At 45.5% G+C, this 19,715-nt stretch overlaps 1 protein-coding gene, 1 non-coding gene and 1 pseudogene across 5 annotated transcripts in view; 1 reads left to right on the forward strand and 2 right to left on the reverse strand.

The window, feature by feature from the left end:
- Positions 1–2,114: 2,114 nt before the first annotated feature.
- ADIPOR2 (adiponectin receptor 2) overlaps positions 2,115–19,715 on the forward strand; it is a 63,182-nt gene continuing 45,581 nt past the window's right edge. The window contains exons 1-2 of one of the 4 annotated variants that reach the window (XM_021091197.2): positions 13,879–14,033; positions 14,960–15,058. The gene's annotated coding sequence lies outside the window, so the exon portion shown is untranslated. Of the gene's footprint in view, positions 2,529–13,878; positions 14,034–14,959; positions 15,059–18,111; positions 18,274–19,715 lie in introns of those variants that run through there. The other 3 variants (XM_085024820.1, XM_005664110.4, XM_085024821.1) reach the window with 3 other exon arrangements.
- Positions 2,744–2,848, reverse strand: LOC146403461 (U6 spliceosomal RNA). The gene has a single exon (XR_014804713.1). It is a non-coding gene; the product is annotated as a U6 spliceosomal RNA (small nuclear RNA).
- On the reverse strand, positions 13,964–18,728 carry LOC102159577 (protein SDA1 homolog pseudogene; annotated as a pseudogene).

A 19,715-nucleotide genomic window follows, 5' to 3' on the forward strand; every position in this document is an offset into this window, starting at 1 on the left:
AAGCGATGAGTATCATCACTTTTTTGGGGGGGCCGCACCCTTGGCATATGGACATTCCCAGGCTAGGGGTGGAATCAGAGCTACAGTTGCTGGCCTACACCACAGCCACAGCAACACGGGATCTGAGCCGCATCTGTCCTATACCACAGCTCATGGCAACTCCAGATCCTGACCCACAGAGAGAGGCCAGGGATTGAACCCACATCCTCATGGATACTAGCCGGATTAGTTTCTGCTGTGCCACAGTGGGAACTCCCAGTATCACCACTTTAAAGCCCTACTAAAGATGCACAGGAGAGTTCCCGTCGTGGCTCAGTGGTTAACGAATCTGACTAGGAACCATGAGGTTGCGGGTTCGATCCCTGGCCTTGCTCAGTGGGTTAAGGATCTGGTGTTGCCATGAGCTGGGGTGTAGGTCGAAGATGTGGCTTGGATCCCATGTTGCTGTGGCTGTGGTGTAGGCTGGCAGCTGTAGCTCCTATTTGACCCCTAGCCTTGGAACTTCCACATGCCTTGGGAGTGGCCCTAGAAAGCAAAAAATCACACAAAATGATACTGTGTGTTTTTCACAGATATACATATGTATGTATGTGAAAGTAACAAAATTACTGAAAGGATTAGCAAATTCTTGACAGTGCTCAGCTCTGGGGAGGGGAGGTGGGGTACAGGATTGCCTGTGAAGGTCACAGAAAATTTCAACTTTATCTGTAACATTTCTTTTTTTGTGGGGGAAAAATATAGCTAGTTTTTAATCAGCTCTGAGTGGCGGGAACTTTTCATATTACAGTCTTACTTTTCTGTATTTTTTTCAAAAAACATGGTTCAGATCAGTGGGTATGAGATGAAATCTTTTGCGTAAAAAGGCAGCCATGTGCTTGTTATCTGTGAACCGTCTCTGGAAAGAAGGCCACTGGGGAGGGGACCAGGAAGTAAAGTCAAGATAGGAGGCTTATCTTCAGTGCATATTCTTACGTGTGTGTTGGGGGGGGGGGTCTTTTTATGGCCATACTCCTGACACAGGGAGGTTCCCAGGCTAGGGGCTGAACTGGAGCCACCAGCCTACGCTACAGCCACAGCCACAACACCAGATCTGAGCCATGTCTGTGACCTACACCACAGCTCACACAACGCTGGATCCTTAACCCACTGAGCGAGGCAAGAGAATCCTCATGGGTACTAGCCGGGTTCTTAACCTGCTGAGCCACAACGGGAACTCCCTTACTGTGTATATATATACTTAACCATTAGAATATACTACTTAAAAATAATCATTATAAAGAGCAAACAAACCAAAAGCAGGTTTTGAAGTTCCCTTGTGACTCAGCAGGTTAAGGCTCCAATGTTGTCACTGCTGCTGCTTGGGTCACTGCTGTGGCTCAGGTCTGATCCCTGGCTGGGGAACTTCTGCATGCCACGAGGGCAGCCAAAACAAAACAAAAAAAAAAAACCCCAAAAAACAAAACAAAAAAAAGGGCAGGTATTAAGAGTCTGTTGTGGAGTTCCCATTGTGGCTCAGCAGGTTAAGAACCTGGCTAGTATCCGTGAGGATGTGGGTTTGATAACTGGCCTTGTTCAGTGGGTTAAGGATCGGGTGTTGCTGCAAGCTGCAGTGTAAGTCACAAATGTGGCTTGGATCTGGTGTTGCTATGGCTGTGGCGTAGGCCAGCAGCTCCGATTGGACTCCTAGCCTGGGAACCTCCATGTACATCAGGTATGGCCCTAAAAAGACAGAAAAAAAAAATTTTTTTTGTCTTTTTTTTTAGGGCCACACTCACGGCATATGGAGGTTCCCAGGCTAGGGGTCTAATCAGAGCTGTAGCTGCCAGTCTATACCACAGCCGCAGCAATGCCAGATCCAAGCCATGCCTGCAACCTACACCACAGCTCACGGCAACGCCAGATCCTCGACTGGCTAAGTGAGGCCAGGGATCAAACCTGCAACCTCAAGGTTCCTAGTCAGATTCATTTCTGCTGCACCAGGATAGGAACTCCAAAACAGAAGATTTAAAACAAAAAGAGCCTGTTGTACTCGGAGAGGGAGCTAACCACATGCCTGTATTGTGCCTCGTGGTCAGGGTGCTTTGTGTTGCTAGGGAAGAAGGAGGGGCTTCTGTGGGTTCTCTGAAGTCTGCCCCAACGGAGAGGGGGGTGCACAACCTCCATCCTTGAGGTGCGGGCCGTGCTGAGAGCCATGAGCAGCCATTAACATGCCAACTGTGCAGTGGACAGGCGGGAAAACTGCTGCAAAATGCCCACTATGGCAAAGCTAAGTATATGTTAGGGTGGTGAGAAGGAAGCCTCTCAGCCAGGCAAACTGTCAGGTGGTTGCTCTGTTTCCAGTGTCAGGGTCCTCAGTATGAAAACAAAGACAGTCCAACTAAAAACTAAGTGTAAAATCTAACAACAGACATAGAGGAAGCTTGAAGGAAGTATGCCGAGGGACCTAAGTCACAAAGGGGCAGATCCTGTGTGGCTCCAGTTCTGCAAGGTCCTGGAGGAGTTGGATTCACAGAGACAGAAAGCGGACGGTGAGTGCCCCGGCTTGGGGGAGGAGGAGGGGGGTGGCATCGAATGGGGACAGAGTGTCACTGGAGAAGAAAAAGATCTGGAGGGGCTGGGGGTGATGGTGACATCACAAGGTGAATGCTCTCTTTTTTTTTTTTAATACGAACATATACATTTATTCTTTTCTGATTGTTTTCTTTTTATGACAATATACTATCAAGATTCTAGTCTCAAAATTAAAACTATGGAATGCGTCACGAATTTGCGTATCGTCCTTGCACAGGGGCCAGGCTCATCTTCTCTGTATCGTTTCAGTTTTAGTATGCACTGCCGGAGTGAGCACACAATGTGAATGTTCTTCACGCCACCGCGCGGTGCACGGTGCACGTAAAAATGGTTAAGATGGTAAATGTTATGTGATGTGTATTTTAGTGCAGTCTTTTAATAAGTTAAAAAAAAAGTCAGCCACCCAGTTGATTGATAAGCTTGACAAGCCTAAAACCTTTAACTAGACGTTCAAAAGTTCAGGGCGTGACCGGTCTTGTACTGCCTCATGCTCTTTAACCAAACCTGCCTACATTTTCTTCTATAAATTGCCTGACAGGAGGGTGAAATACAACTTTAACATTCACATACAAATACATATATACACACACCCACAAATATACGTTACTGTAACGTATATGTAACACAACAACGTAGACACATGAAACTAACAAAACAACAAAACCCAACTAAAGACAACATACATGACTCAGGTGACCAGGGCAGTGAGACTTCCTCAGATCCCTTGGCTGGGGTGGAACCAGCCAGTCCATCTCTGTTTTCTGGGCCCAGAGAGCAGCCCCGCCCGCTTGCATGTCCACAGAGCCTGGCGCTCAGGAGCAGGTGGCTGGCATCCGCTGCTCTCTGCCCTTTTCACCAGTGCCTAGCTGGCTTTCTTCCCCAGGACCCTGTCATCACCCGTGCGTGTGAGCCTCTTTGAGCCCTGGGCTGCAGGGCAAGTCCTGATCTTTGGACAAGGGGCGGAACTAGGGCAAAGGGTGTCTGGCCTGGTGCTGGTTTTGTAACTTTGTGTAGCGATGGGCCAACACTTGCTGGCCCAACACATACCACTTCACTTTGTTCTCACTTTTGAAATAGCCATCTTAATGACATCCAGGGTGGCCATGGCATGTTACCCCACTCTGCCTCCACCAATGAGAGGGCCCCTCAGGGTGCCCACTGAGGCCTGTCCTTTGGACCCAAGCCTCCTGCATCACTGCCATCAATCAGACTCAGACCGGGCAGAAATGGAAACAGCCACTACTGATTGGGAAACGATAAAATATTCCCAATCTCGCTGATCCTTGTCCCCAAAGACCTTTTACTGCAGTTGCAGTTTATTTGGCTGCCAAATCGGAGCTGGGGAAAGCAGATTATGATAACGAGTGGGCACAATTAAAATCCTTGACGTGATGTTATTGTAATTTTTTTTATCATCCTCAAATGATCGCTTATACAGTGTTAGAAACATCCCGAGCTTTTGTTGGGCTCCTACCCCTTCCCAGACCAAAGAACCCTTCAGCACATCTTGCTTACTCCTGGTGCTAGAAGCAGGGGGACATCTGGCTTCTTCCACACTCCAATCTGACCCTCCTTCTGGAAGACTGTGGAAAGGGAGTGCTTCTCTCACATCCCCTTCTGAGGGCGGAGGAGAAGCAGTTCCCCAGGAGCAGGATCCAGAGCAAAACCTGGGGATGCCTGGCCCCTTGATGGTTTCCATGGCGACCTCACTGGGAGGCAGAGGGGTCTTCACCTCCAGGAGCCCTGTCTCCACCTTGGAGTGCCTGACCTCACGTCCTTGTAGGCAGCTGTCCACATGGCCCACAGGCTGGCTTCCTCTCCCACCCCGTCTCCTCTGTTTTCATACCCCCCCCCACATTAGTGAACACAGCTTTCACAAAACTGGTCAATGGAGGGAATCCCAATGATTTATTCATTGCTTCACCATGCATATTCTGAACAGACACTTTACAAATCACTAGAGGTTTAGACTGCCTTCTTCTTCTTCTCCTTTTTTAATCTGTCTTTCTAGGGCCATACCCACAGCATATGGAGGTTCCCAGGCTAGGGGTCGAATCGGAGGGACAGCTGCTGCCTACACCACAGCCACAGCAATGCCAGATGTGAACCGCATCTTCGACCTACACCACAGCTCATGGCAACGCCAGATCCTTAACCCACTGAGAGAGACCAGGGATCAAACCTGCATCCTCATGGATACTAGTTGGGTTCGTTACCACTGAGCCATGACAGGAACTCCTAGACTGCCTTCTTAAGAGATGACATAATTTACATCTCACTTGAAAAGTCTTTATTCATTAAGTTCAAGTTTCTCACCTTAACTACATTATGACTTTTCTCCCCTTATGAAGTTGATGTGTTACCAGATGATGCCCAGGATAGGGTTCTGAGTCCAGTCCACAGGCGGCCACTCTAGCCAGTGCCTGGTGAAAGGCCACTTGGTGTTTGGCTGCACTCTTGCCTACAAAGCTGGGTATTCCAAACAGTATCCTTGCCTGCTGTGACACTGTTACTATGGTAAATATAAAAAAATGAACACAAGGGGAATATTTCTTCTTAATTCATGATGTTATCTTTGATTTTACTTCAAACAGAATGTTCCTTTCTAACTTACTCTGAATTCTGCTCTGGAGTTAAATTCATGAAGAAGAAAATCTGAGAATATGTGTATCAGTTTTGTCAAGAATCTAGAAATGGGGAGTTCCTGCTGTGGCGCAGTGGGATCCATGGCATCTTGGGAGCACCAGGACACAGGTTCAATCCCTGGTGTGGCACAGTGGGTTAAGGATCTGGCATTGCTGCACCTGTGGTTTGGGTCACAACTTTGGCTCAGATCTGATCCCTGGCCTGGGAACTCCATATGCCTCGGGGCAGCCAAAAAAGGAATAAAAAAAGAATGTCTAGAAATGGGAGAGCGAGGAGCAAATGTGGTGGGTGTGCCTCTGTGGAGCTGGTGTATAGTGCCAATAAAACCCACATCTTAGCAGGATTATTTGTACAGCACTGATGACATTAGGCCAAGATTTATTTATTTATTTGACACACCCTCAGCATATACAAGTTTCTGGGCCAGGGGTTGAACCCAAGCCATAGCTGCAACCTGCACCGAAGCTTTGGTAACATTGGATCATTTAACCTGCTGCACTGGCCAGGGATTAACCTGCACCTCCGCAGCGACCGGAGCAGCTGCAGTAAGACTCTTAACTCATTGTACCACAATAGGAACTCCTAAGAGCAACTTTGCCTTGCTTCATTAAGCTCCCTGCATAGCGCCCCTTGCTACATGGTCTAGCGGTTAAGTACTTGGATAACACAGTCATAGTCCCTGTGTTTGATTCTTGGCTCTGCTATTTAATAGCTGTGTGACCTTAAACGAGTCACTGAACTTCTCTGTGCCTCAGTTTCCTCATCTCTGAAATGGAGATAGTAATAGTACTGTGTCATGGGGTTGTGGCAGGGAGTATATATGTAACTCAGAAAAATCTCAGCGCATAGTAAATATTCTATATATATATTAGCTTTTGCTACTGTAATTATTACATAGATGTGGCATTGATGATAATGATGGTGAAAACCATGATGACTTATGCCTTCCTGAAGCCTCTTAAGAGTGAATCAAAAGGAGCAGCCACAAGAAACGTTGAATAACCAGCTGACTATTCCAGATAAAGCTAACACAGCCTTTCCCTTCTCGTTCTACTTTAAGGCCAGCCAGACTTTTAAGCCTGAGTCATCTGACTTGACTGTACTGAGGAGTGTATTCGAGTTGAATTATGGTGGAAAAGCATTTGCCTTTTTTTTCTTTTTAATTTTAATTTTTTTTATTTTTTAAATTACAGTTGATTTATAGTGTTGTGCCAATTTCTGCTGTATAGCAAAGTGATTCAGTCATACATATATATTCATGTTTGTTCTTTCTTTTTTTGGCCACCCCACAGCATATGGAGTTCATGGGCCAGGGATCAGATTTGAGCCACAGGTGTGAGTTGCAGTTGTGACCTACACCACGGCTGAGGCAGTGCTGATCCTTAACCCACCGTATGGGGCCGGGGATCAGTCCTGTGTCCCAGCGCTGCAGAGTTGCTGCCAATCCTATTGTGCTACTGTGGGAACTCATTTTTTTTCTAATATATTATATTCCATCATGGTCTATCCCAGGAGACTGGATAGAGTTGCACAATTTGCTTTTTTTTTTTTTTTTTTAAATGGCTGCCCTCGAGACTTATGCAAGTTCCCAGGCTAGGGGTCAAATCAAAGCTGCCACAGCTATGTAACATAAGATCTAAGCAACATCTGTGAACTATACCACAGCTCAGGGTAATGCCAGGTCCTTAACCCATTGAAAGAGGCCAGGGATCAAACCCACGTCCTCATAGATACTAGTTGGGTTCATTACCACTGAGCCGCAACAGTAACCCCATAATTTGCTTTTTGGATTTAACTAAAATGTAGCCTGATTCTGTTTTTTAGCCTGGGATGAGCTGACTCCTTGCCACGGTTCTGGCTTTTAACCCCAAGGAATGAGCCTTGTTGATGCTCCTCCAACGATGAACAATATGGGTGGGGAAACATGAACTTTTGATGGGCTGTCCTAAGGTGTCTCTGTCCAAGTTCTCCCACAAAATACACAAACAACCTAACAAACATTTTCTTTAAGTCACATCTCCCCCCGCTGACATCCAGTGTTGAGTTAGTCGAATTCGATTATAATTGGTTGCAAAGATCTACCTTTTTCCAGCTTTCGTCGACCAAAGTTTTTGTTAGGGAACTGAATCTCAGGGTTATCTATTTACCTTTGTTGGGCCAATATGGCCTTCCCTCAAGTGCTGCCATGTTTCCCCCATGTATTGTTATTTTTGAGGCCTCTACTGTTTTTCTTTATCCCTTCCTTGCACAAGTAATGACCAATCCCCATAACAACTGCCCCTAGGAATTTGCTTCCCATAGTCACGGCTGCATCTCTCCCTGTGTTCTCCCTCCAAAAAAAACACCTTCATCCAACAGCACCAAGTAGAAATTATGCAAGTGATTTTATTCAAATGCTGGCTGTCCAACAGACTTAAAATCCAATATGCAGATAATTGCCTGAATATTTTTGGGAGCGGAAGATTGAAGCCTAAGCTCTAATCCCCATTGTTGTGTTTTCCTTCCTTCCTTCCTTCCTTCCTTCCTTCCTTCCTTCCTTCCTTCCTTCCTCTCTCTCTCTCTCTCTCTCTCTATCTTTTGCTTTTCAGGGCTGCACTCGTAGCATATGGAAGTTCCCAGCCTGGGTTGAATTGGAGCTGTAGCTTCCGGCCTACACCACAGCCACAGCAACATGAAATCAGAGCTCACAGCTCGCAGCAATGCTGGATCCTTAACCCACTGATCGAGGCCAGGGATCAAACCCGAATCCTCATGGATCCTAGTCAGGTTCATTAACTGCTGAGCCACGAAAGGAACTCCCCCATTGCTGTGTTTTTCAAAATGTGGTCCATGAGGACAGACAGGGCCAGCTGTGTAATTTACAAGACCCAGTGTCAAATGAAAGCGAGGGTCCTCATGCTCACTTCCGCAGCACATGTACTAAAATTGGAAATCGAGGGGCCTCTTGTTCAGAACTTCAGGACAGGGACAAAAGAATGTTAAACGAAGTGTAGGTGCTTTTGAAGACAGGGCCCTGCGCCAGTGCACAGGAGGTATTCCCCGAGCAGCTGAGCCTGAAAGGAGTCCATGTTATCAAGATCACCAGAATCCGACGGGTAACGACCTGATACCTGAGCCTACTAGAGTTAACATACTCTCTGGATACAGGGTTTGGGAATCAACTTTTTTTTTTTTAACTTTTTAGGGCTGCACCTGTAGCATATGGAAGTTCTCAGGCCAGGGGTCAAATCGGAGCTGCAGCTGCCAGCCTACACCATAGCCACTGCCACTGGGGATCTGAGCCGAGTTTACAACCTACACCATAGCTCATGGCAACAATGGATCCTTAACCCACTGAGTGAGGTCAGGGAAGTTCTCAGGCCAGGATCAAATCTGAGCCACAGCTGTGACCTATGCCACAGCTGCAGTAATGTCAGATCCTTAATCCGCTTCACCACATTGGAAACTCCTTTTCTTTTTGGTGGGGGGGAATCAACATTTTTTTTTTTTGTCTTTTTAGGGCCATGCCCTCAGCATATGGAGGTTCCCAGGCTAGGGGTCAAATTGGAGCTGTAGCCACTGGCCTATGCCACGGTCACAGCAATGCCAGATCTGAGCCATGTCTGCAATCTACACCATAGCTCATGGCAACACTGGATCCTTAAGCCACTGATTGAGACCAGGGATTGAACCTGTGTCCTCATGGATGCTAGTTACATGCATTTCTGCTGAGCCATGACAGGAACTTCCGAATCAACATTCTTAACAAGCCTTCCTGGGCTGGTTTTGTACACTAAAGACTGAAATCCTGCAACTGTCTTCCTCAGTTGCTTGGGAAGATGAAACAGCAGCCCGGCCTGTTATCAGTGAGGGTCTGCTTTCTCCCTTTCCTCACCTATTCTGCTCCATTTGGGGCCTGTCAGGGCACCCCAGGCAGGGCTACACTTGGTGATGAGATCATTAAACAGAGTCAGAGGGGAGTGCGGGAGACTTGGGGTGGTCTGGGCACTAGTTCTGCAGGAATCATGTCTTTTTCCAGATCCCCCTTTTCCTCCCAGTTTGCTTTTACTTCTAACCTAAAACAACTGTAAAGGGGAAAAGCCAGAGAAACAAGGCTCTGAGAATAGCACCCCTCCCACCCTCAGACTCTGCTCACATTCATCGGAGTTAGTTCCACCTTAGTCCTGTGCCCTCTAACAGCACAAGCCAGTTCTTGGAATTTATTTATGCAGTTGTCACTTGACCAAATTGCAAGTGCCAGGGCTCAGGGTTCATCCCCATAAGCCACCGAAAGAACCCTTATCAAATTATTCTGACCAAGCACCTGGTTGCAGGTTCTGAGTTTAGCTGTACGTCATCGAGATATTTAAAGGTTAATAAACTTTGTACTGTGGATTTCAAAGTTGAACACCACAAATGCTCTTTTTTTTTCCCCTCACAGTTTTCTGTGTGTGGGTGATTGCTTAAGTAGTTGCCAAGCAGAATAGAAGCTGTCTGGATTTCTTTCCTTAATACAAAGCAGAGGATTCTTAACTAACAGCTGCTTCTAAATTACTTATGAGACTACTTCTTTATTGATTTTCACTTCTGTTTCCTGTGTTTTCAGTATTTGTAGCTTCTAACACAAAACTTTGTTAGTCTGCATTTTTTTTTTTTTTGCTTTTCAGGGCTGCATTCGTGGCACCACATGGAGGTTCCCAAACTAGGGGTTGAATCAGAGCTACAGCTGCTGGCCTATGCCACAGCCACAACAACAACAATACAGGATCTGAGCCGAGTCTGTGACCTACATCATACATAGCTCACAGCAACGCTGGATCCTTAACCCACTGAGTGAGGCCAGGGATCGAACTCGCAGCCTCATGGTTCCTAGTCAGATTCGTTTCTGCTGCACCATGGTGGGAACACCTACTCTGTATTTTTAAAGTAATGGAAATTTTCATGTTTCTATTTCCATTCTCACAACAAACAGGATACTAAATGAAAACAGCATAACTTGGAAATATTATGTCTCACAACAACATAACTTGGAAATACTATGTAGTCTTAAGTTCTTTAAAAATATTTTGTTCGCTTTTTATTTTGGCAAAGGATTTGAATACAAACAACTATTACAACTCAATAATAAAGGAAAACAATCTATTTTTTGAATTTTTTTTTTTTGGCCACTCTGCAGCATATGGAGTTCCTGGACCAGGGATCAGATCAGAGCCACAGTTGCCACCTAAGCTGCAGCAACGCCAGATCCTTAATCCACTGTGTTGGGCTGGGGATTGAACCTGTGTCGCAGTGCTCCCACGACACCACCAATCTGGTTGGGGAACTCCCCATTTTTTTTTTTTTAATGGGCAAGAGATCTGAACTGACACATCACAAAAGAATGGCCAATAAGCATGTCAAAAAGTTTCAACATCATTTGTCATCAGGAAAAGGCAAATTAAAGCTATAATGAGATGATACTGTGGACTGGAAAAAAAGCCGCATGTAAGAGCTGTGAATACTTTATTCAGTGTCTCACTGAGGATGATGGCCCAGGAGATAGTTTCTTAATGAATTCCCATCACTTAATTTCAGTTAACTAAATCTGGAGAGACTATTTTACTTTTTTTTTTTTTTAGCATTCTTTTTTGAAAGAACTATGTCTACAGCTTTTTTTTTTTTTGGCTGGGCCCAAGTCATGTAGAAGTTCCCAGGCCAGTGATGAAACCCATGCCATAGCAGTGGCCTGAGCCACAGCAGTGACAAATGCCAGAGCCTTAACCTGCTGCACTACAAGAGAACTCCTTACCTCTGTTTTATTTACTTAAAAGTTTTATCATACCAAATTATTTTTCTTGTTGACAAGTTTTGTAACAGAAATAAAGATCTAGTTTGATTCCTAGTAAACCTAGGCACAATAAAGGTATACTTAATGTAGATGACTAAAGACTTGCTTGTATTAATTAAACTGAAAGGAAGCAGGACCCTGTGGAGCCCTCCCAGGTACAAATCCTTTCTGTGTCCCCCATTTCTTGTTTGTAGGAAATAGGCTTCAGTTCAGCCTTCTAGCCATTTCTTGAGTTCCGAAGGGTAGACTCAAACAGTTACTAATCAGGGAAGGGAGGGGATGCAGAAACAAGGGAGGGGCAGTCAAGAAACAACAGTACAGCCTTAGGGCAGGGTGGTGGGGGAAGGTAACTTCAGGCTGAGCATAGGTCCCTCACTATCAACCATTCAAAAGAAAGCCTACACACAGTAGAAGATAACTGAACACCCTGACCTCCTCCTTTAAAAACTTTCATGGTGGAATTCCTTTATGGCACAGTGGGTTAAGGACATGTTGTCGTCATTGCTGTGGCCTGGGTTTGATCCCTGGCCTGGAGAACTTCTACATGCTACGGCAGTGGACAAAAAAAAAAAAAAAAAAAAAAGGTTGTAGACACAGTTCTTTCAAAGAAGACTGCTAATTTTGACGGTCATTAGCAGAATAATTTATCTTTTTTTCCCTCTTCAGAAGAGCAATTGTTCTGATTAGAAAAGTAATAAATAATCTCTCTTTTCTTTATAGAAGAAGCAAAAAACAAAAAAACCCTCCAAACCATTTGCACCCCAAGCTTACTTTATCCTTTAGAATCTGAAAGCTGCTCCACCTCATTGCTTTGGATACCTCCTCAGTTCTCACTGGCTGTGGACTTGGCATATATCACAATTCTGGCTGTCTGTCCCAGAGCAAGTGTTTAATCACCATTTCAGCAGCATAGTGCAATGCCACTGACACTCCATTCTGGGTGGCTGTCAGTGGACTATGAATGTTACTTACCCAGTGATGCGTTTCCCTGTCAACATCTGATCACTGTAGAGATGACCACAGTAGGCCAGCTGTGGCCTGGGCACTGTTGGGTCACTGGTGACTAGTAAGGGGAATAGAGGCAGAAAGGACTTTTCTGAATGCTGTCGAAGAGGAAGTGGAGAAGCAGGACTCTAGGAATGGAGAGAACAGCCACAGCTGACACAGGAGGATACAGAACTTTATGAATTCCCTTGGTTTTTGCCCTGCTAGTTAGACCATATACAAAGATTAGTCACTGAAGTACATTGGCGAGACAGGCCTAAAAAATCTGCTTTTGAACATTTAATGGTGACCTTTAGGTCAGAAATATGGGTGAAACCATCCATGGATGTGGGATGATGGCAAGGTCTTCATTGGCTGAGAAAGCATGAATGTTTTTAGGAAATGATGGGATTCGTTTCATCATTGGGAGCATCAGGGATTGGCAGTAATGGTCTGGGAATGGGATTAGGTGACAGAGGATGAGAGGTGAAATCTTGGTGGGAAAAAATGAGGCTCTTTCTCACGTGATGCGGAAAAGGTCTAAGATCTTTTATTTGTCTCCTATGTAGCCCTGTCCTCTTTAGTGCTGTGTAGAAGTGTAAGGCTGTCTGCCTTGATTTTTTATCTTTTAAGCTTAACTGGTGGACTTATATTAGTAGTAAGACCATCTTATTCATGCTCATTCTGATTTTAGTAACTTTAATCACTTCTTAGATCTTACAAGTCTAGGCTGAAGAGTTCTCTATTTTTTTTCCCCTGTGTATCAGACCCCAGGTCTTTTGAGAGGACTTCTGTGCTGCTTTTTTCCAACCTCCTTTGTTTTCTTTTGGTGTGGTCCCAGGGGCGTGGGTGTTCTTGAAAGCTTATGGATTTCCTTAATCAGTATAACAAGATTTTTCCTTTTAAGGGCCACACCTACTGCATATGACATTCTCAGTCCAGGGGTAGAATCTGAGCTGCAGCTGCTGGCCTACACCACAGCCACAGCTAGGACAATGCCAGATCCGAGCCGCATCTTTGACCTACCTAGCCGCAGCCCCAACAACACAGGATGCTCAACCTACTGAACGGGCCCACGGATTGAACCCATATCCTCATGGGTACTAGTTGGGTTCTTAATCTACAGAGCCACAACAGGAACTCCAGTACAACGAGATTTTTGACAGTTAAGGCAATACATTCTTTAGAGCGTGATAAATTCCTTTTAGAACTGAATGTGAAGAAAACATTTTCTTTACCAACTGACTCCTACATTTCCTCTTATAAATATGCAGCTAAACTTGATCTTGGTTTCTAAGAAGTTAGAGCTCAACTGAAACTCACAAGTAGAAAATAACTCGTTCTGGGTGAACAGACACAGTATTCGTTGCTGAATTAGTTTCTGACCTATTACACTAAAATATTTTAAAAATCGCTCTGAATTATATTTTAAGAGGGGCGGGTTCACACGTTTGCTGGAAGCCATAGGGCACAAATAATAGTGTCTTAGGTAATAAAAGGCAAACGCTGTTGTTTTGGGTAACATGCTTCGGATTTAAGTCCGAAGCTTAGCCACCCCGCAACTCCGGTTCCGCCTGAGGCGTATCCATAGAGACCGGGAAGCGTCCCCTAGCCCGGCGGCCCTGCTTCTTCTGATGCACCGGCTCCCGGTTTCCGGGAGGGACGCGAAGAGACTTCCGTATCTCGGGACTCTCGGTGCAGCCGGCTAGGTTCCGGACTCACCAGTGGCTCCCAAGCTGCACCAGGCCCCGGAGCGACCGACTGGGCACTTCCGGCTTGGGCCAGCGCGGCTGCGCATGAGGGGCGCTCTCATTGGTCAGAGCCGACTCGTGCGATTCGCGTCACGGCGGCTGCGGCGCGAGTAAGCTCCCGGACGCTGGGTCGCGGCGGCGGCGGCGGTGGTAGCGGTGGCGGCGGTGGCGGTGGCGGTGGCGGAGGCAGCGGGCGGCCTCTCCGCTACCCTGGGCTCCCGGCGGCCGCGGTTCCGAGGAGCCCGAGACGCGCGGCGAGACGGCGGCGAGCATTGGTGAGGTTCTTGAGTGAGAGCGCCGTATCGAGGAGGGAGGTCGGGCCGCAGGGGGCGAGGGCTGAGGGCTGCGGGCTGCTGTCCAGGCGGCGCGGCGGGAGGGGAGGGCGCTCCTCTGTCTCCAGCTCTGCCGCCCGGTCCCGGCGCCACTCAGCCCAGGTCCCTTCAGCCCCACCTTTGACGGCCTCGGGTACCTCCAGTCCTGGCTTCCTTCGGCCCCGGGATCCCCCGGCCCCAGCGCCCCTTCGCGTCTCGGCTAGCCGCACTCCCGGGCGGGCTCACTTAGAGACCCGTCCGGTGCCTGCGGCGGAGGGACCCTTCCCAGTCCTTGCCCGCAGGGATGACTGGCTGGACCGCGTCCTGGGCCCTGTGTCCGGGACCGCGTTGGGTTGCCTGCGTCGGTGTTGCCTGTTGGGGCTGCTGCTCACCGGCTTCGGTGGATCTTGGCGTTCGTGTGAGAGCTCGCATTGGGTCCCGGCTTTGGACCATGTTTACGTTGGCTTCTGGCGTTTGACAACTTTGTGGGGTCGCCCAATAGGAGTCAGACGTCCCACTGTGATTGTATCGGGCATGCTAACTTCAATGCAGGTTGTTGGCATTTCTTTAGTTTTTTGTTTTTGTTTTTTAAGTAGAGTGGTCTTTTAACGTCTTTATGTTTAGACTCTGGATTTCTCAGCCCTAGGTTATTACCATCATATCTCCTCCAAAAACAGCCCTTCCTCCCTCCTCCAAGAAATCTGTCATAACATTTCAGATCTGACCACAAAACTCTCCCCAGTGAAATGTTAAAAATAGTTTCCTCCAACTCAAAGCTGTATTTTGGGGCAGAGATCAAAAAGTTTGTCAGTTTTGAAGTTTGAAGTGTTCTCATATCAAAGGCCACTTATGTGTCCCCTCTTACCACCCTCTGATTCTAATTCTTTCAGAATTTGTGAAGTTGCCAGTTGTGGCTCAGCGAGTTGGGAACTGAACCTGACATGACATAGTGTCCATGAGGATGCGGGTTCTGTCCCTGGCCTAACTCGGTGAGTTAAGAATCCAGTGTTGCCTCAAGCTGCGGCTCAGATCTGGTGTGGCTGTGTCTGTGGTGTAAGCTGTCAGTTGCAGCTCCAATTCCACTCTTGGCCCAGGAACTTCCATATGCTGCAGGTGTGGCTGTTAAAAGAAAAAAAAGAAAAAAAAAGAATTTCATAGATTTCTTTTTTTTTTAGGGCCACAGGTGCAGCATATGGAAGTTCCCAGGCTGGGGGTCAAATCTGAGTTTCAGCTGCTAGCTTACACCACAGCCACAGCAACAAGGGATCCAGGCCTAATCTTTTACCTACACCACAGCTCACGGTAATGCCGGATCCTTAACCCACTGAGAACGGCCAGGGATCAAACTCACATCCTCATGGATGCTATTCAGGTTCATTACCACTGAGCCACGACGGGAATGCCCTAGATTTTTATTTCTAATTTTTGTCTCAGCTATTTCACTTCTGATAATAGTGTTAGTTATCCATAGGTGTTTTCATCTCTTCTCACAAATTTGTCAGTGATGACTGTGATGATCCAAAATGAAAATTATTTCATCAGTAATTGTGAGTAATTGCCACAGGTGTGGTGGCAGCTATTTGGTGGTAAGTTATGAAATTTGAAGAAATTTCAAGTTGTTTTAAATATGAAAGATGTTTTTCTTTTAGCTTCTATTTGTAATGCCTGCACACCAGTGTATATTCCTAGCTAGATTTAAGATTTCTTAGCACATTTTCCCTTCCTGGGGCACTGAGGATGGAAGGAGGATTTCTAGAGCCTAAGTAAAGGAGTTTGTGTTTTTCTGTCTCCAGACTTGCGTAGATTAAATGAACACATTCTGGAGTTCCCATCTTGGCTCAGCCAAAATGAATCCGACTAGGAACACTGAGGTTGCGGGTTTGATACTTGGTGTCACTCACTGGGTTAAGGATCCAGTGTTGCCGTGAACTGTGGTGTAGGTCGAAGATGAGGCTCGGATCTGGCGTAGGCCAGTAGCTGTGGCTCCAATTAGACCTGTAGCCTGGGAACCTCCATATACCCTGGGTGCAGTCCTAAAAAGACCAAAAAAAAAAACCCAAAAAAACAAAAACCAGATTCCCTGCCCCCCCCCCAGCATCCGCAGTGGCAGTTTAGTTGATATATCTTCTTTGGTATAAATCACATTTTGTTTTCCAAAATGAAAACAATTTTGTTTCCTTCTTTATTTCAGGGGTTGGGAAACTTCACAGCTTGCTGTTCATGTCCTGCCAGCTGTGTATTTTTATAAATTAAGTTTTTAATAGGACATAGCCATATGCTTTCATTTAGGTATTGTCTTTGGTTGCTTTTATGGTGTAATGGTAGAATAGTTGGGACAGAGACTCTTGTGGCCTGAAAAGCCTATAAGATTTACTTTTTGGCATTCAATAGAAAAAGTTTGCTGACTGCTACTTTATTTGTATTAAAAATGATACATATACAATGTAGAAAATTAAAATATGTCAGAAAAGTGTTAAGTTGAAAGTAAACACTGTCTAGAATGACAGCACTTACAGGAGTTTTTGTAATTATCCTTATAGAATCTGTTAGTGATTTTTTGTTGTTTATTTTTGGCTGCACCTGTGGCATGCAGAAGTTGCTGGGCCAGGGCTCAAACCCATGTCACTGCAGTGACAGTGCTGGATCCTTAGCCTGCTGAACCACATATGGAAGCTCTGGGAAGCACTTATATTTATTTTGTTGTATTTTATTTTTTGGTCTTTTTTTGTCTTTTTTAAGGGCCCCACCCGTAGCACTTGGAGGTTCTCAGGCCAGGGGTCTAGTCACAGCTGTTGCTGCCAGCCCACACCAGAGCCACAGCAACATAGGATCTGAGCTGTATTTGTGACCTGCAACACAGCCCATGGCAACATGGATCCTCAACTCACTGAGTGAGGCCAGGGATCAAACCCGTGTCCTCGTTGATGACTGTTGGGTTTATTAACCGCTGAGCCACAATGGAAACTCTGGTAAGCACATATTTTTTAACTGGATAGTCTGGCTCCTCCATGAAGGCATTCAGCTTCTTGGAGATTTCTTGCTGTTCTTCATTGCAAGAGTGGTGGCCATCAGCCTGCTTACTGTCAGCATGCTTCTCCTCCTCACTGAGACTGGTATCTCCCCCCCCCCATCTTTATCTTTCTCAGAATCCTCTTCATCAACTTGTAGAACTTCTAATTTTCCATATTATTCCACCCTTGATTTTGTTAAGGCCTTGGTAGTCTTACAGAGGAGTTCCTTCTGCAGTATCTGTGGATTCAGTTTTCATACGAACTGAGTTAAAGTCCTTTTGTAGATTTTGTACTGGGCCAGGTCTTGAGGAAGTTTTTCAGTCGTTGAGCTGTTATCTCTGTCAGAGCATTTGCTGCTACAGTCCTGATCTCCCAGAGTTCTTGTCATAACAAAATGGGTGGCCATGGTCATGAGCAGCAACTGAATGGTCTCTGGGATCACTGGGTGAACAGAAGTGTGTACCGTAAGCAGAATGATCTTGTACTTCTCTTTGGTGCTGCTGCAGAAACCGTTGCACGAAGGGATAGAAGTTAGGGAGAAAAAGCTCATCAATTCTTGACAATCTGGAGATAAGATTCATGAGCAGCATCTTCAAACATTCCCTTATAACTCTGGCTGCTTTAGTAGTTTTTCTGCAAAATCCTAGGGCTCATGAGTCAAACAGATAGCTGAAAGTTAAACAATTCCATTTTTTTTCTTCATTTCTGAATTACTTTCATAACTTTCTTTTCATGTGTTTGGAGCCTCTCTCCTGTGGATACTGCATTAGCATTCCGAGTTGCTGTTCTGGTCCTCTTGTTCATCTTTTCCTTTGGAAGACTGTCAAGGCAGCAACTAATACCTTGGGGACTTTAGAAAGGCATACGGTTGTGGTGACATGGACAGTTTTGGCATAATTTCAGATGTTTCTTCTGTAGTTTAGTTATCACTTCCAAAGATATCTTGGCTGCAGTTCCTTTGCTGTCCCTTAACATGTGTACATGCAATTCTGCAATACTATATTCACTTTATTCTTGCTTTTTGCATTTTTATTTTCTACAGTCACAAAATGAGTGTATAAAGTCTCAGAAACTCATATGGCAAGGGAGAGAAGTTCAAAGAAGAGCTCTAGCAACCTTGATGGATTGAGGAGATTCTTCTCAGCAAGATCAGAGCATGGCAAAATATTATTGGGAAATCTACATTCAAGATGGTATGATTGTAGGAGAGCAGGTCTTTCAGTTCTTGAGGAAAGTTGTCTGGATGTTTTGGGTGGCAGTGACCAGTCTGTGCCATGAGCATCACCAACTTTGCCATTTCTTTGCTGAGTTTATTTGGTTGATACAGTGATCAATTTGCAGATCTCCACATTGGATTTGTAGTGAATGTTCTGCTGAGGAAACTCCTCAGCATAGACCAGAGGGTCCACTTTATTAATTCTATTAACTGGTAGCTGGGCAGCGAGTGTTTATTTCTGCTGGACTTGTTGCTGGTGACTGGTTCTCCTTGAGCAGTTCGTAGAAGACGCACACTGCTGACACCAGGCAGTCCTTCTCAGGCTGTGGCTTGGAATCTTGTTTCCCACTTGTGACTGGAAGTAGCACTTGGGAGCTTGGCAGTTGGTACCATCTTGGCTGATAGTAGTGTGCTTTGAAAATCAACATTCATGATGGCGTCTCAGGTCAATACATTTGCATTTACTCCATTCTTTAGTTTCGTAATATTTTATTGAGTATGTGCACCATAATTTAATAGCATTCTATTTATGGACATTTAGATTGTTTAAATTTATTGTATATTGCACATATGTATTGTGTGGACAGTTGTTGCATGCTGATGACTCTTTAGGGTAACTATCTAAGAGTCTAGTCACTAAATCGAAGGAAGTGCATGTTTTTCCTTTTGATGTATATTGCCAGACTGCCATCCAGAAAAGTCACAATAGTATAAACTTGTACTAGAAAGGTCTAGCTTCTCCATGCTATTGTGAACTTTTTCCCCCAATCTTTATCTGATGGGGAGTTACACATTTCTTGCAGTGCATTCTGTTTCTCTTGGAGATGTTTTGTTTGGATAGCATTCTTTTGAAGTTGATTTAGAATTATTTTAGGCAGGACTTATTCTATAGTTGTTCTTTCTAGACTTACTCCTTTAGATAGAGCCTTGAAAGCAGCATGACTCTGCCACCCTTGTTAAAAAGAATCTGTGTGACTGCCCAGTAGACCGTATATTTCTTAAGGATATCTGTAGCAATCCTGGTGGTGCGTAAATGTTATGTTTTTTAAAACTTAAATTGGATTGTGTTCTGGGCTTACTGCTGAGTAAAGTGCTTTAACTTTGTTAAAAATGACCTTTTTAAAGTGTTTGTGAAATGTGAACTCAAAACATTGAAGCACAAAGTGGTCACATTGGTGCACATTCTCTATATTATCCTTTATTTCTAAAAATGAGGTAGGAGTTCTTGTCGTGGCTCAGTGGTTAGCATGTCCAACTAGGAACCATGAGGTTTCGGGTTCGATCCCTGGCCTTGCTCAGTGGGTTAAAGATCCGGCGTTGCTGTGGCTCTGGTGTAGGCTGGTGGCCACAGCTCCGGTTAGACCCCTAGCCTGGGAACCTCCATATGCCGCTGGTGCATTCCTAGAAAAGACAAAAATA

This window comes from Sus scrofa, chromosome 5 (genome assembly GCF_054392235.1).
Source record: "Sus scrofa isolate SSC_HxYL_T2T_F1_AM1 chromosome 5, Sscrofa_HxYL_maternal_Yorkshire_Landrace_v2.0, whole genome shotgun sequence".
In the NCBI taxonomy this organism is placed as follows: domain Eukaryota; kingdom Metazoa; phylum Chordata; class Mammalia; order Artiodactyla; family Suidae; genus Sus; species Sus scrofa.